Consider the following 18,145-nt stretch of genomic DNA (forward strand, 5'->3'; position numbering starts at 1 on the left):
GATTGTGATATAAATCATAAATTGGGGCATTTATGTTTTTGATTAAAATAAGAGTAAATAAATTACTTTATTAAGCATTTGTAACACTTAAGTACAATTCCCACTATTTGGCAAGTATTGCATGAAATCTGCCCTTTTATCAGGTTGTTATATTCACATTTCAGTGATTTACAATGCATTTGTAAATTATTTATAAGCCAATAATGAATATGTATCCTTAAAGGAATGTTCCATGTTCAATACAAGTTGAGCTCAATTGACAGCATTTGTGGAATAATATTGATTCCCACAAACATTTATTTTGACTCGTCCCTCCTTTTCTTAAAAAAAAAAAAGGAAAAATCTGGGTTCAAGTGAGGCACTTACAATGAAAGTGAATGGGGCCAATGGTTGAACATGAAAATACTAACTTTTTCAAAAGTATTGCCACAAGACATAAAGGATATGCATGTAAAAATTATTTCAGTTTGATATTATAAGCATCACATGTCTGTGTTTAAACCCTCCAAAAATTGGACACATTCACTTAAATTGTTCCCATTTACTTCCATTGTAATTGCCTCACAGTAACCTCAATTTGTACTATTTTTTTCTTATTATTTAGAAAAAGCTAAATAAATTTTTGTGGTAATCAACATTAGCCTATGGTAAATGGTCTGCACTTATATAGCGACCTTTTTAACCTTAACCAAAGTGCTTTACACTGTGTCCCATTCACCCATTCACACACACATTCACCCTCACAACACACATTCACCCTCACCAATGATGGCAGAGCTGCCATTCAAGGCGCTAGCCTGCCATTAGGAGCAAATTAAGGTAAGTGTTACAAGTCCTTTTTGGAGCTTGAATAATTTGGTCACTGTTAACTGTCATTGTATGGAAACTGTTAATTTCTTCAAACATTTCATAAAAAACAACAACAATGGGAGTAGAACAGCAAGAGGGTGAATAAATAATTGTTGAATTCTACTTTTTTTATGTACTTTTCCTTTAACAGATCATTATGTCTATATCTAATGCCACTGAATATCTAGCCTCCCATAACTAGAGCAACTGCGATGAATAATGTTTTATATAAACCTCCCTTTGAAGTGGATAAAATAATAGCCACCCCACTGCGTCATTCAATGCCTGTTCTTCATGATAGACTTTACAATAATGATGATGCATGTTACTGCCGGGTTGTTTCTTTGGCCGACTTATCAAGCATGCCATTTTCATGACAACGGCCTTCTGTGTACAGCACAATGTGAAATTGGATGAAGCAATTCCATGACTGGATTTGAGAATTTGACTCAGAGTGAAATTGCAAAACGTTACATCTCCATGTTGTTTGAACAAGATTAGAAAATAATTTAAGGCTGTAATCATTTGAAATCCCTTTAGCAGAACAGAAGAGATTACAAAGAGAGGGAATTTTTCACTTTTGTGACATGCATAGAATAGACAATGCCATTAAAACACACAAATATAATGCACTGTGCCACTAAACAATTTCATGCAACCTAATAATTAAAAATAGTGCTTTTTGGGGTTTTGTACTCTGCTCTGCCTCAACATTATCACTGAATTTGTTAAATGGAATGTAATGGGTATGCACTCTACAATATTGTATAATGAAAATGTACACACTTGATTTCCCCAAGTTCTTTTGTCATTTTGCAGTACTCTGCACTCATTCATATTTTTGTCTGCACAGTTAGCTGTCTTTTAAGTGAACGTGTCACAAAAATGTCAGAGACATCTCTCTACTAAAATTATCTCCATGGTAAGATATTTTATTTCACGCTTGTAAATAAGTCCCTGTCACATTCCTTTTGAAATGTATTTATCATTAAGTTTTGCTGATGAACATTTTGTGACAACCAATTTGTCATTTGAATGTAATTGCTGTCTTTTCTTAAATGTAAATATAATGCTGCAAAATGAGTATGGGCAATTATCATCGCATATGCTTGATAGCTGCATTTTGTATGTATAGTTCAGGGTTTAATTTGACTGCATCAAGTGACATCGGTAAGAATTGAAAACTTAAGTGGTGTCAGACCTCCACAGTGAAAAAAAACCGAAATGTTCTTTGATGTTGAGTGGATCATTGTGGATCGCTGTGGAGCACTTTCATTTCCACTTCTCTCAAGTTTCTTTTTAGATTTGGGGTTTAAATAAATGCTAATCAATACTCTTAAGCATATTTTCTTGAAAATATTTTCATTGTTGAAAAAAATCTCCAGAAAATGTTATGGTGTATGCTTAGCCAACGTCTCTGGTTGTGACTTCTTCCATTCCCACTCCTTGTTATGATCAAAGGCATGGACTGGAGCTGGACATAAATGGCCCCCAAATAGATGAAGCCAGACTCACGAATCATCCTGTACACCATATCACTGTAAAGAATAACATTTGTATTCCTTTTGCAAAAGGCACTACATGACGCAACATTGCTCAAAGTTAATGCCTAACTGATAACGCCTCTGTGGTTTGAGATCAAAATTAAAATTCTAACAGTTTTCTAAGGGTGGGATAACTATTTTTAATATTTTCAATACAGGCTTTCATTAAAATGTATATAAACTTCATAATCAGTAAATCATTTGGCCTATTTCATCTATGAGAACTCAGCATACTTATACACTAAATAAAAACTAAATGTACATTTAAAGGTGCTGTAAGCGATTTTAGCATTCTGAAGCATTCACGTGACTGAACCATTGAATTAGCCATGCCCCCTCATTCCAAAACCCACCCTAAAAAAGATAATTTTATGATAAAAACTGAGCAATAGAGTAGCATTGGCAGCAACAGTGCCCTCAACTGACAAACATTATGAAACATAGCCTCAATGATCTGCTTCAAATACAACACTATGAGAACGATGCCCCTATCCAGAGTAAAATAATCTCAAATTAATCTATTTGTATGTACTGCTGCTACCGGGTGTCTATAAAGTAACTTAATCCATCCAATAAAAGTATACCTGAACCCGTATATTTCCAAAATCTTAAACAGATAATCCCATTCTACCATATCATACGAAGCTTTCCATTCTTAAATGAAACTTCTAACTTCTAACAAAAGTGGACTTCTAACAAAAGTGGACTTCTAACAAAAGTGGAGCCAGTTTTAAAGATCTAAAAAAATTCAGCAGCAAAGCCGTCTGGCAACGAAGCCTTAAGAATTGCTTTAAGTGCCTCCCAAGCCACGCCCACAGAGGATACTGAGGACCAGTTGGTCTCCATATAAACATTGATTTTGGCCTTTATCATTTGTTGAAATTCAGGATTTTGCAAAAGGGATCCAATAAAGCACCAACTATATGATTTATTTTTCTCCATATGTGGCAACACCTCTAAACTCACCAGGGCATGCATGATCTGAGACTAAGATATTTCCAACTGAGCAATCAACAACAGATGAAATGAGGGATTTAGATATAAAAAATAGAATAAATCTTATGGACTAATGAAAAAAATGTATAGTCCCTACCAGATGGGTTCAAAAGTCTCCAAATATCTTTAATATACTTTAAGCATAAATGTTGCTCTAGGGGGCTTACACACTTTTGATTCACTATGGTCAAGGAGTGAGTCCATAAAAAGATTAAAGTCTCCTCCCAATATTATATCATGAGGGGTGCCAGCAACTTGCAACATCCCTTAAAGATCTATAAAAATAGCCCTTATCATCAGCAAATTTTAGCAAAATCAACCTTTGCCCCTAAATTTCTGCTAAAACTCTTCCTAATTTATCTTAATCTGTTTGAGACATTTGAACTGTAGATGTTTACTTATCAGTGTAATGACTCCCATGCTCTTACTTGAGCCAGCACTAAAGAAAACATGTCCACCCCGTATCTTCCCAAATGTTTCAACTTCCTGTGGGTAAAGATGCGTATCTTGAAGAAACACTATATCATATTGCTTACCTTTAAGAAAAGACAATTCACTCATATTAACATTTGACATATTAGAAAAAATAGCTTGTGTCTCAAAAACAAAATTATAACGACCACATTCCAACATTAGTGCAACAATCAAGCCCTGAACATCCCCCAGAAAAAAAAAACAGACAAAATAAAGATTTGCACATTGACCCCGCGCATGACAGCACCAACTGGCGTCTATCCCCTTAAACTTAAACAGTCCATGCATGCCTACGAGAGCCCCCACGATAACTTTGCTGTTAGATTGCTCAAGTCCGGTGCATCTATATAAATTTGTGAGACAGAATTACACAACAGAAAATAATCTATAAAACAAACTCCAGCCAATAGGAGTCATAAGCACAAAGAGCATGTAGATTCATCCACAAAACTGTCCTAAAGGTGTGTTCCTCCACAAAACAAGCTGCAGCTGCTAGCGGAACCAGCACAAAAAAAAGAGTCTTTCAATTTCCTAGGGCAGTCAAACGATAGTACAGTGAGCCAGCCCATTCGGCTGTTACCTAAATGCAACAAATGGCCTAATCACTCCAATGCCCTGGAAGAAATATTCCACAAAACAAACTCCAGCCAAGTCAAGGTCAGTCAAGTGAATGTTCAGTGAGTCAGGCCCACTCGGCCACAACATGAGAATCACACAATGACTTACTCAGTCCATTGACTTCATGAAGGACATCGCTTGCTGTGGGCATGTAATTATTTTGCGGCCTTCCTTAGTATCCATTCTCAACGCGACCTTCCATTGATGTAAGAGTTTCTTGCATTCCTTGAATCAATCACAATTCTCTCTCATCAAATTTGCAAAGTCTAGGAACAAGAAAATTCTGTGGTTTTCCAAGAAAGCATTCCTTTAATCCTCGCCTAGCTTAACACAAGATATTTATCAGATGATCTCAGAAATTTGGCCAGAATTGATCGGGGCCTGTCTCGCAAGGCACCATGCAACTCGCTTTCAATCTTTCATATCTGCCATTTTTCACTATGCATCAGGTTTTCCCCCACATTATTCTCTTATTGCAATTCAACAGCGTGCATTTTTCTGCATGCATCCGCTTTCTATTTTTATTGAGATTAAACTGCGTGCATTTTACAGTGCGCACCCTTTTTCTCCTCTGTTTTACACAGATTATTGCATTGATCTCAAAGCACTGCTTCTCAAGAACAAACATAACAACAAAAAATTGTGTGAAGGATTCACATCAATCTCAAACCCTTGCCACTCAGGAACAACCAACAACAACAAACAATTGTGATAAGTCATGGCAACCGCTCATATTATTGCTTCCTGCATTACATGCCACATGTTTACTATAGACTCTTCCATCAGCAGTGAGGGATTCACATGTGATAAAAGAGTCAGGTTGATGGAGAAGGTTAATGAGTTAGAGACCCGCATCCGGATGCTAGTGGAGGTCAGTGAGAAAGAGAAGCCAGTATATATTGTTTCGGATGTGGGTAGAACAGCAACCAACACACAAACTTTGGTTCTGGCTGTTGAGCCCCTGCAGCAGGGCGTTTAGTTGACGTCTCGTGGCATACTTGATCGGCGAAGCAACAACACTCTCCCATTCCTCTTAGAGTTTCCAATCGATTCTCCCCACTCAGTGATGCACCCACTGAGAATCATGTTGAAAGAGTGGTCATAGGTGATTCTATTATAAGGAACGTGGGAATAGAGACTCCAGCCACCAGCCTCCATGCAAAAATGATGTCAGACACTATAATATGCTCTGCCCCCCCCCCCCTACACATTGTGGTGATGATGTTTATAGTAGATTGGTGTCACTGAATGGCTGGATGTCTGAGTGGTGTCCGGAGAATTGCACAGGATTTATAGACAATTGGAAGAGTTTTTGGGGTACACCTGACCTACTAAAGAGAGACGGACTCCATCCCTCCAGGGAAGGTGCCGCTCTCCTCTCTAGTAATTTGGCTCTTAGTCTTAATAGTGAGAGTATTTGACTAACTGGGGCCCAGGTCAGGAAGCAGGCAAACTGGCTTATCCGATTGTTTGGTAGCTGCCTTGAGACGTCACACAGGTCACATAAACTGCAACACATAGAGATATCACCTAGATATAAAATAGAGACTGTGTCTGTTCCCCGAACCACCAAACACAACCTCTCACTAAATCATTTAGAAAAAATCTGATTAAGGTCAAACTTGACCATCATGTAAATATAGGGCTACTAAACATTAGATCTCTTTCAACCAAAGCACTAATTATAAATTAAATTATTACAGATCATAGTTTGGATGTACTTTGTTTGAATGAAACATTGCTTAAACCGGAATAATTTATTAGTTTATATGAATCTACTTGACAGGTTAATGTTATAAAAAGGAGCCTCATCTGAAGGGTTGAGGGGGAGGTGTTGCTAAAATTTACAGTGATGTTTTTGGTGTTAATCAGAGGACAGGACATAAGTTTAAGTCTTTTGAACTAATTATGCTTAATGTAACACTGTCAGATATAAATAAAAAATCTCTGTCATCTTTTTCCCTTGCTACAGTATATAGATCACCCTGGCCTTATTCTGATTTCGTTGATGTATTTGCAAATTTTCTCTCAGATTTAGTAGTTACTCTAGATAGAATTTAAATTGTTGGTCACTTAAACATTGACAGAGATAATGAAAATGACACATTGCGATTAGCATTTATCGATTTTCTCAATTTGCTTGGGAGTCAGACAAAATGTGACAGGACCAACTCATCGCCATAATCATACGCTAGATTTAATTCTGTCATGAGTTGATGCTGATACTATAGAAATTCTACCGCAGAACGATGACATCTCAGATCATTACCTCCTCTCTTGTATGCTACGATCAACTAATGTTACACAATCTACAACAAGTCAAGTAAATTTTATTTTTTATAGTGCCTTTCACAACACACATAGTTTCAAAGCAACTTTACAGAAGATCAGGCATTAACAGAAGATAAAACTGTAATGTCTACAGTATAATATCGATGAATCATCATTGATATATTTCATCATTAGATAAAATACAATTGTTAATCATGTTTAATTAAATAATAATTGTACTAATAACCCCAGTGAGCAAGCCGAAGGCGACTGTGGCAAAGAACACAAAACTCCATAAGATGTTGGTTATTGGGAGAAAAATAATCTTAGGAGAAACAAAGCTATCACTCAGGTAGAACAATTATTGCGAACACTAAAAGTAGCTTCACTAATAATCTTCCAGATCTATCTCATAACAAAGCTATTATTCAGGTAGAACAATTATTTCAAACACTAAAAGTAGCTTCACTAATAATCTTCCAGATCTATCTCATACAATCAGTAAGCCCCAAAGTCCAGAAGAACTTGATGAATTCACAGAAAATATAAATGCAGTCCTCTCTATCACTCTTGAAAGTCTCACCCCCTTCGATTAAAGAAAATTTAGGAAAAAACCTCTGCACCATAGTACAATGATCACACTTATGCTCTCAAGAGAGCAGCTTGGAAAGTGGAGCGCAAGTGTAATACAAAATTAGATGTATTTCATGGTGCATGGAAAGATAGTGACAGACTAGGGTAGCATATTTTAGCAAACTCATAGAAAATAAGGACAACAATCTTAGGTGTTTATTAACTACTGTGGCTGAATTGGTTAGGAATAAAGCCTCAACAGAACCACATATTCCATCGCAGCACATTACCAATGACTTCATGAATTTCATTACTGATCAATTTTAAATAATCAGCTAATAAAATTGGAATAATGCAATCATCTGTCACAGTACCTCAGAAAAGAGTGTCTCATAATTTTCCACATGTGAAACTTCAATCCTTTGCTGTCATACCTGTAGGTCACGAAGAGCTAACAAAACTTCTTGAAACATCAAAAGCCACAAAATGTATGTTAGATCCAATACCAACTAAGCACTTAAAAGAGGGATTCCCTGTAATCACAGAACCTCCATATTATTAACTCCTCGCTATCCTTAGGACATGTCCCAAGAAACTTTAAAACGGCAGTTATCAAAATGCTTATTAATAATCCACAACTTGTTCCTAGAGAATTGGCTAATTATAGACTGATTTTAAATATCCCATTCATGTTGAAAATACTAGAAAAGGTTGTGTCCTCCCAATAATGTTCATTTCTACAGAAAAATAGTATATATATATATATAGAATAATTTCAGTCAGGATTTAGGCCACACCACAGTACAGAGACTTCACTTCTCAGAATTACTAATGACTTGCTCTTATCATCTGATTGCAGCTGCATTTCTCTTCTAGTGCTTTTAGATCTTAGTGCTTCCTTTGAAACGATAGATCAAGATATCCTCTTGAATAGGCTAGAGAATTATGTTGACATTTGTGGACTTGCATTAGCATGGACTAGGTCCTATTTAGCAGATCCCATCCACTTTGGCTGTGTAAATGAGGTATTGTGAAATCAAACAAAACTTAAGTATGGAGTGCCACAGGGATCAGTTTTAGGGCCTCTGATTTTCTCCTTATATATGCTTCCCCAGGGAGATATTATCAGGAATCCTGTAATAAGTTTCCACTGTTATGCCGACAATATCCAACTTTATATTTCTTGAAAACCGATGAAATTTCACAATTATCCAAATTATTGTATCAATGAAATCAAAGATTGGATGGCCAGAAATTTCCTTCTACTCAATTCCGACAAAACAAATTAATGCGTTCATGACCTCAAGACTAGATTATTGTAATGCATTTTCTGGGAGGCAGTCCAGCAAGTTCAATAAATAAACTCAACTGGTTCAAAATGCTGCAGCCAGAATGCTGACTAGATCCAAAAAATCTGATCATATTATCCATTTTATCATCGTTATATTGGCTACCTGTTAAATTTCGTATTAATTTAAAAAGTCGGTTAACTACTTACAAAGATTTTAATGGTCAAGCTCCACTGTCCATAAGTGATCTTCTACCACCCTATATTCCGTCACGTTTATTACGATTTCAAAACTATGGCCTGTTAATAGTTCCTAGAATATCAAAACCACAAAAGGAGGTAGATCATTTTCCTATTTGGATCCTAAACTATGAAATAGTCTCCCTAACACTGTTAGGTATGCAGACACACTCACTGAGTTTAAATCTAATGAGACTAGATACTCATCTATTTAGCCTGGCATACACCTAATTTATTCTTCACCACACAATTAGGCTACTTTAGTTAGCTCTGCCGGATCCTGAAACATTGATTATGATATAACCAATATAACTCTGCAAAAAATTGAATGACATCTGTTCTAATATTATTCTATTTCCTATCCCGAAGTCACCAGAACCGGCCGGATCCAGCTCCATTCCTGCTCCGTATCGGACTCTACTGCTACATGTATCTGAGTGATGATGACAAGTGCCAGCCAGACATCACTTCAGTCTATTACGATGGACCTCAGAGGATGAACTGATGCCAACTCCAACCATAAGACATGGGATACTTCATATGCCATTGCCTGAACCTTGGACTTAGGATACACCTCAACGAAGTTACCTGCCTGTTGAACAGCAATCACCTCACTGATCTTGGCCTGCATCACCAATGATGGACTACACTCTTAAAATGGAATACATCTACTATCAATAAATTGCCAACAAAAGCCTTCATCTGCCTAACTAACAAAGGACAATGCATCTATATGAACTTCTGCTGTTAATCCAGGATGAACTTCAAAAGACATTAGTCATTAATCTTATAGTTCTATCAAAATCTTTGTATAAACGCTGACCCATAACAATTACTTAGTTTAATAATTTTACACCATGTCTTGCATTGCACATAAGTAAGTAATATTGGTATTATATTCATGCTGTTAGCCAGAGGGGAACTGGCCCCCACAGTGAGCCTGGTGTCTCCCACGGTTATTATTTTTCTTTAACCTACATCTTATTGAGTTTTGTGTTCCTTGCCACAGTTGCCTTCGGTTTGCTCACATGGGTTTCTAAATACAATTATTATTAATTTACTTATTTTTATACTTCAAAAACGTATTTAATCAAATGAATTAATGATGACTCTAAGACTTTATAGATATTACGGTTTCAATTTTCACATTGCGCACATGAACATTGGGTAAAGTGATCAATTTTAATTCGATAATTGACATTTTAACAATTGACATTTCTCTCTCTACAGGCTTGTGGAAGGGGGCAGGGTTCAGCAGCCAGGAAGAAGGCTTGAGGAAGGGGGCGAGGTTCAGCAGCCAGGAAGAAGGCTTGAGGAAGGGGGTGAGATTCGGTGAGCAGGAAGGAGGCTTGTAGAGGTTAGGTAGGGTGATGACCACTGGACAGAGGTCAGGCATGTTGGTGGCCTCTGGAGAAGGGTCAGACAGTGCAGTGGCGACCGCTGGACAGAGTCATGCAGGCTTGGGACAGCAAATGCAGGCTAAGGGTCAGATTTGGTGGTGGCCACTGGAGACTGAACAGGATCGTGGATGGCCACAGGGACCTGGGCAGGCTCATCGATGGCCACAGAGAACAGGACAGGCTCGTCGACGGCCACAGGGAACAGGACAGGTTCTTCGATGGCCACAGGAAACAGGATAGGCTTGTCAACAACCTCGAGCTTGGCTGCCTCCTCGGGGTCAACAGTGAGCTCGGCTGCATCCTGGCGGTCAACAGCAAGCTCGGCCACCTCCTGGTGGTCAGCTGCGGACTCGGCCACCGGGGCTGCAACTAAACCGGTCCTGCTTCGCTTACAAGTCAATGGAGATCTGGAGGATTGACTGGATGGGGGTGAGACAATGGATTGGTCACTCATGAGAGGCTGCCAGCAGTCTGGGTTGATACAATCCTCCCTGTGGGATATGTAACTCATGAAACCCCCAACTGTCAAAAACCCCAGACTTTCCAACTCCAAGGGCCCTAGAGGTTGCTCAAAGCAGGAGTTAAAAAAAATCCTTGAGGCAGACATCATTGTAATCCAGCCCCTCCGCTGTTCTCAGGAACTCACGGCAAAAGCAAAAAAAATTTTTTTATTAATTAATAAACCACAATAAATCAATAATCAATAAAATCACAGTCCAGGGGGACAATTTGGTGACAGGCTGGGCTGGAGAGAGGAGCCTCTAAGGCCATGTGGCTCCATACCACACAACAGGAACCAACAGACAAACAGACTAGAAACTGGAACAGGAATCGACAGATAAACAACCTTTGTGGCTGAGAGAACAGGCAGAGATGGGGACTGGGGAATGGCCTCCATGGCCGGGAGGGCTGGCATCGGCTGGGGAACGTCCGCCATGGCCGGGAGTGCTGGCAGCAACTGGGGAACAGAAAATCTTCTCCTCCTTCTCTTCCAGATAGCCAGGAGCACTGCCGTGGGAGTGGCCATCATGACTGGGGACACTGGCACTGGAATGGCCGAGGCTTCAAGCATTGGCTCTGGGACAGACGAGGCATCAGGAACAGGCTTGTTGACCGTGGCAGGCCCATCTTGCCAGCCCGGTCAGAAAAGAGATGTAAGTGACCCCTTGATGTTCGGCCAAAAACAGAAAAGATGACTCCTAGAAAAGCTGGAGATAAAAGCAGGATGCGTGGCGCAAATCCTACATTTTAGCTCAAAATATATGGGATTATGTCAAATACATGCAAAAAACTGAACCTTTCAACTTTGAAATCTATTAATGCAAATTTGCATTATTTTTGCAATTAGGATCAGTTCACTAATACAATAAACGCATACATATGTTAGGGAAGGTGTTGTTTTCTTGGCTTTTAACACAGCCACAGTTGCCATGGATATCTGCCTGTCGAGATGACGCCCAATCAGAGTTTAGTTCCCCACAGCCTTGCGACAAACACAAATTATATTTTGTAAGCTTCAAAGCATTGTAAGCCGCTTCCAGGAAACAAGAATGGTAACATTAGTATTCAATGTATCACCCCCCTCTCACATGTAAAATGACATCAAACACAGATCCCACCTGAGGGAGAGCCACCTCAGTAAATAACTCAGACATTAGATCTGTTTAATAATGAATTCTTACACCATGCCTCCCACTCTGTAGATTGGGGAGAGCTGCTGGAGCTGAATCAAAGGAAACATGTCTGTCTCATTACTGTAGTCTCCTCTCAGCTCCAAACCCTGAAAGAACAAGTCTGAGGGCTCTTTAGGCTTGTCAGTGCTTCTTGTAGCACAATTGCTCGGAAGCCTTGAAAACCAAAGTGCTTGGAGTGCATTTAATTCAAGCGAGGACATTTCTAATTGGTTTGATTTTCCTCTAATGTTTTACTAAAATGGTAATCAATTAGCTTGCTGGCCTCTTGACTCTGAAGTGATTGTACGGTGGTTAAACATAGTAAAAACTGAACCATTATGACATCAGAGGCAGCACGGGTTGTTTAGGAAACTGAGTTACCATTGACAACTGCAGTGAATCATGATCACTGTTAGCTCTTGGTCTCTCTACCCCTCATCAGATAGCGCTAGCAATGCCACAGTCAGGTGTTTGATTCCCAGGGAACACAGATAGAGATTAAATGTATACCTTCACTGTAAGTCAGTTTGGATGAAAGTGTCAGCCAAAGCATCAATGTAAAATGTAAATGTGAAAACAGGTTTAACACATTAATTTAAGGTTACCTTTGTAAGGGTTAACAAAGTGATTTATTGATGACTTATACGGCATTTGAAAATGCATTATAAATAAATCATATAAATCATAATTTTAACCCTTACAATGGGAACTTACATTTATTTAGTGTTTTGTGTTTACAATCTTTACTGCAATATATTTACTCATGTCACTTTCCGTTTTGTGTTGGTGTCAAAACAATGGCATATTGTCAAAACACAAAAATATGCGATTAATTATGCCCCTGATATGTACGCTAAATCCGTAATAAAATTATGTATTTTCCCACCATAGGAGCAATTCAAGCATGAAGTACATCTGTTTTTACGAGCAAAGTCAATAGGTTGCATTGCGCCTCAACAAACCTCACTAGCAGAACAGCCACAGGTTGAGCTACATACATTTTACACTACTTTTTATTTGACACAGCATCCTAAAAATGTGGCGTTTATGATGCTAAATACCTGTGAAATGCTCAAAATGTGTCCGTCTGAGGCACGCACATGAAAATAGAACAACAATTAAAAATAGTACAGATGGAATGCAAGAACTCGTTCTGTGACTTTATATATATATATATATATTTATATATATATATAAAGTCATACAATCATATACAGGTGATCATTAATCGTTTTAAGCCAGCACCACCCCAGGGGGCTTATTACCTGGGAAATCACCCTTACTTGAGACACAAGGTTCACAGGTTCGTCCAGATTGGGAAAGGCATGAGACGTGAGTCAAGAAATACCAAAAACATTATTTATTTAAAAGACAGCAGAGCATTTAAAACTCAACCAGCCATCATGTCTGGACACCAAAGAATGTTAACAAACACAAAAAATAGAAAGAAAAAAAACACACACAACTAAAAATAAAAAAACACTCATACACAAAAGAAATATGTCAACACAATAAACACACTTGGCTGAATTTGGGGCTGGCAGCTGAAAATCATCCATCAAAGGTGTCACTTTAATCTCCTACACAGCATCTACTCATGCACTCACACCACAAAAGGCACCCTGGACATTGATATAGAGCACAGCAATCAGTGAAATGAACCACCACCAGGAGGGGGGAAAAGAGAAGCCTGCTGTCACGATCCCTTGTTGTCTGCCCCGTGTTTCTCTTGTCACTTGTTTTGAACTACAATTCCCATGATTCCGGCCCTCATCTGTCTGTCATTGTTCTCACCTGATTGTCATTTTGTTATCATCATGTCTGTGTATTTAAACCCCGCTGTTCCTCCACTCCCTTGTCGATCGTTGTTTGCTCATGTTGTTCTGATGTTTTGCTGATGTTTGCTCTCGTGCCTGTCTTGCCGTGTTCATCCTGCCGTGTTAACCCAGTTCGTGTACCTCCGATGTTTTAGTTTCAGTTTTCCCATAGCGGATGTTTCATTTGTTCCTGTTTGTCTTGTTTTCACTGTTGTTCAATAAACCCCGTGTGTAGATCCTCACTCCTCGTCTGCCTCCTGCCAAATGTAACAGAACGATCGACCAATAATGGATCTAGCGGTTCTTCAAGCAAACTGTAGTCTGCTAAGACTTGGAGGCCTCCGCCTCCCGAGCCTCCCAGGGCACCGCCTACCACGACTCCTGTCCTGTGGCCGACTCACAGGCCTCCAGACCCAGACCCTACACTGAGGCTGACTCCCAGACCTCCCGAACCTCCCGAACAAAAACTTAAAATATTTTTATTCTTACAGACAAGTGTCACACACACACACGATTAATTATCAAACACACACATAATCAAGGAAGCCACAAAAAAAAAGAAAATGAATAGGAACAAAATACAATGCTTCCACAAAACTCAAGGCAATCAAAATGAAACGAATAAATCAGACAATTCACTTGAACCATGAACAAATACAAAACAAACACACAAAGCTCAAAATAATAATTCAGTGCCACCTAGGCCAAATAGTACAACTACTTAATAAACAAACAGATAAAACAAAGAAAAAAGGGGGGGAAAAAAGGAAAATAATTATGGAAAATAAGCAAACTCATTCCAGGAAGTTCAGGACAATGATGAGTATCCAGCGGTGCACAAGAACACTGTAACGTTGCTGGCAGGCAATGACACAGGAGCAGATGAAGACGATGATGCAAGGACCCAGGTGCAGTTTATTTACAATAGTGAAATCTAACAACCATAAATCCACACGTAAAACATAACAAACATACACATGAAATTGACTATTCTTAAACTGGACTTGACCTGACTTGACCTGACTTGACTTGACTTGACTTGACTTGACTTGATTTGACTTGATTTAACTTGATTTGATTTGACACGATGCTACACAAATAATACTCGACAAAGGACAATGGCAAACATGAGGGCTTAAATACATAGACATGGGGAAACATAAGCCAATGAACAAACAGAACTCTAAACAAGATAACAAGACAATAAGTATAAACCAATTACATAAAAAAGAGCCAATAACAAGACTAAGAACCAATAAAAACAACACACATAAACATGGAGGGAAAACAGGACATCACATGACTAGGAAACAGGAACAAAACTTTTCAAAATAAAAGACCAGAAAACAAAACATGACCAAAAACACATCTATACATGACAAACACAGTGCACAAGTGTATTTAATTCACTATGTCATCCTAATCACCCCAGTAAATCAGAGAATCAGTATGATCAGCTTGCGGAGACGCTCGCAAAATGGCCAGAGAATTGGTCAGATCAGCAACACAGTCAGCTGACGGTCAATCGTCAACCCACCGGGAGTTTGCATTTCTAGACATACAGGAACACCCCGATCTCAACTGGTATGAATGGATACCTCGTAAACACATACAGATGATAACACTTCCGAGTGGAAATGGGCAGACCAAATGCCTCACAGGATATTTCCTCAGCCCACTCTCAAGCACCCATGGGCCAAGTCAGAAAGGCATTAATGTGATGACAGTGATGCACACCCAGGTGGAAAATATATGGCTTATTTATACCCTGTGGAGCAAAACTAATTAACTATCCACTCCTGTGGTAAATATCAAACAGGGCATCCGCCTACTGCTACATGAAGATGTTAAAAATGTTTAATTAATGTTAGTGCAACAGGGCAGGTTTTCTCTTTCCCTCATCAGCACAAACAGAATGTTGGGGCTCTTTAGCCGTTTGACATGGCTGAATTTCTCCAAAGTGCTTGAAAAGCGAAAATTTTCATGTAGAATTCAAATGTGTTGCATGTGCCACCATACGAACAGACCCATGCAAGTGACTCGGATTATCGGATGCAACTTTGCTGCAAAGCATTCGCTTTCATCAGAACAGATCGTCCATCTAAATCATCTAGTTTTTCAACAGAAGCTGCCACAGCAGCTCTTTAGTTTTACAGCATTGATGGCTACCACTTTAAGTGCTATTTTTACTCTGTCTTTCTTCCTAATCTCTATTCGCCGAAGCAGATTATTGCGTGAAGCTGCTTCGCAAACTGGCTGCACTGTATACATGTGAAACAGCTCTCTACGACTGTTTATATGTTCTCTTTAGGGCTGTCGATTTAACGCGTTAATTCAGTGCGATTAATTTTACAAAAAATAACGTGTTAAAAAAATTAACGCATTTAATCGCAATGCCCCCCGGACCATAATAAGGAAGAGTCCTGAGAAATGCAAGCTTGTAGTACCACCTGTTTACTCCAGAGGGCAGTAAGTGAAATTTCAGCTGTATGAGCAACGTGCAGTTTATACAGTGAAGAAAACACTTCAGCAGGCAGAACAACACAGACATGCATTACGTTCTTGGGTTCAAAACACTTTAAGGAGCGCAAATGCGAACTAAGGGATCTCAAGATGTGTTTAAAGTTTGAGTATTAAACTATATTTAACTTGAAACAGTAAACTAAACATTTTATGTTTATGATGTAACGCACCCGAGACACCACACAAGCATGTTTGACACTGGATTGAGATGGTGCAAAATTTGGAAATTACCCATAAATATTTAATCACAAATAAAATCAAAGATACATTTATTTATAAGTACTACCTCACTAATTATTTTCTTGTAGAGAGATTTAATTGTGATGTCGATATATTCTGTACATTTTGTGGTCTGCAGGCATAACATTTTCATTTATTTTGGAGTTGTCCCTATAGTCTTATACTCGACTTGTTTTTGGTCTGATTCCAGCAAGATTGTTAGAGATCATATTATTCCCAGCTTTCAACTTTGTTTTGAAAATGTTTTATTCTGTTTTTTTTTTTAGCTATGACATTTCTCTTCATAAGGAATATTATTTGATTCATTTGCTGCTTTTGTTTGCAAAGTTTAGTATTCATAAATGTAAGTATGGTAGTTATAAACCATTAGGTTCAGCAATACCTAAGAACAATTTCCAATTTGAGTAACAAGAAAGCTGTAACGTGTATTGAAAAATGTAAACAATTTGATATTTTTAATAAACTGTTTATTTATTTATTTTCCTTTTTGTTGTTGTTTGTTTTAATATACCTCTTGGCTCTAGATGTAAAAGTTTTGTAAGTATTAATAAAAAAATAAATAAAAAGAATGTCTGACGCAGGTGTAAATTGACGGGTCCTTAAACAAGCCCTCATAATAAATCTCCAACTGATTGACAAATTCACTTGTGAAATGGATTGCTGTGAACTGTATGCCAATGACTGACTTATGATCAATAATATGGTAGTAAACAATACATTATATTCTAAAGCCGCTTTTTGTATTGTCTTATCAATGATTATTGTAATTAATTTTAATTATCTGAATATTTTTATATATATATATATATATATATATATATATATATATATATATATATATATATATTTTTAATGTTTAAAAATTATTATGTATAATTATATATTGATATAAATATGTATTATTGTTATATGAGGGGCTTTCTCAGCAAATATTTGTATATGCAATTAATCGCGATTAATTAATCGAGACACCATGTAATTAATTCGATTAAACATTTTAACGATTGACAGCCCTAGTTCTCTTATCTAAGTTTCCCACCCTGAGTGGCCCGTTGTGTAAGCCTGCCTCCACACGGGCGACCGCTTCATTACTGTATGCATGTGAAACAGCTCCCTACAACTGTTTTCTCTTATCTAAACTTTCCTCCCAGAGCGGTCCATCATGCAAGCTACCTCCACGAATGGGCACTGTTCTGGCTTCATGCCATTTGAGCTCTATTACAGCTTTATTCGAAGGTGAGAGAAACAAATATTAACTATTTAATTCAACCACCATTTCATGCATTTTTGCTTTGGACTAAACAAGCCAGTCAAGTCTCTTTTGCCTCAGGGCCAAATCACATGGACTCTCCCACAATACATCGATTTTTCCCTGTGACTGAGTGGTTCATCTTTCACTGTAGGAGTGGCTGATGAGCATTCCTACACTGGCCGCCACATCAGAGCCTACAGCCATAGCCACCACACCTGTCCCGGACAACCCCACCTGCTGAGTCTCCAGCAGCTCAGCCTCCTGAGTCTCCAGCATGCCACAATGCCTCATCAGCCTCATCTCCACAGCCCACGTCTATTTCGTCAGGCCTTCTCCACAGCTCATGTCTGTCTCATCAGGCCATGTTCCACGTCCGCCGCAACCATC

Source organism: Xyrauchen texanus, chromosome 29 (genome assembly GCF_025860055.1).
Source record: "Xyrauchen texanus isolate HMW12.3.18 chromosome 29, RBS_HiC_50CHRs, whole genome shotgun sequence".
Lineage (NCBI taxonomy): Eukaryota > Metazoa > Chordata > Actinopteri > Cypriniformes > Catostomidae > Xyrauchen > Xyrauchen texanus.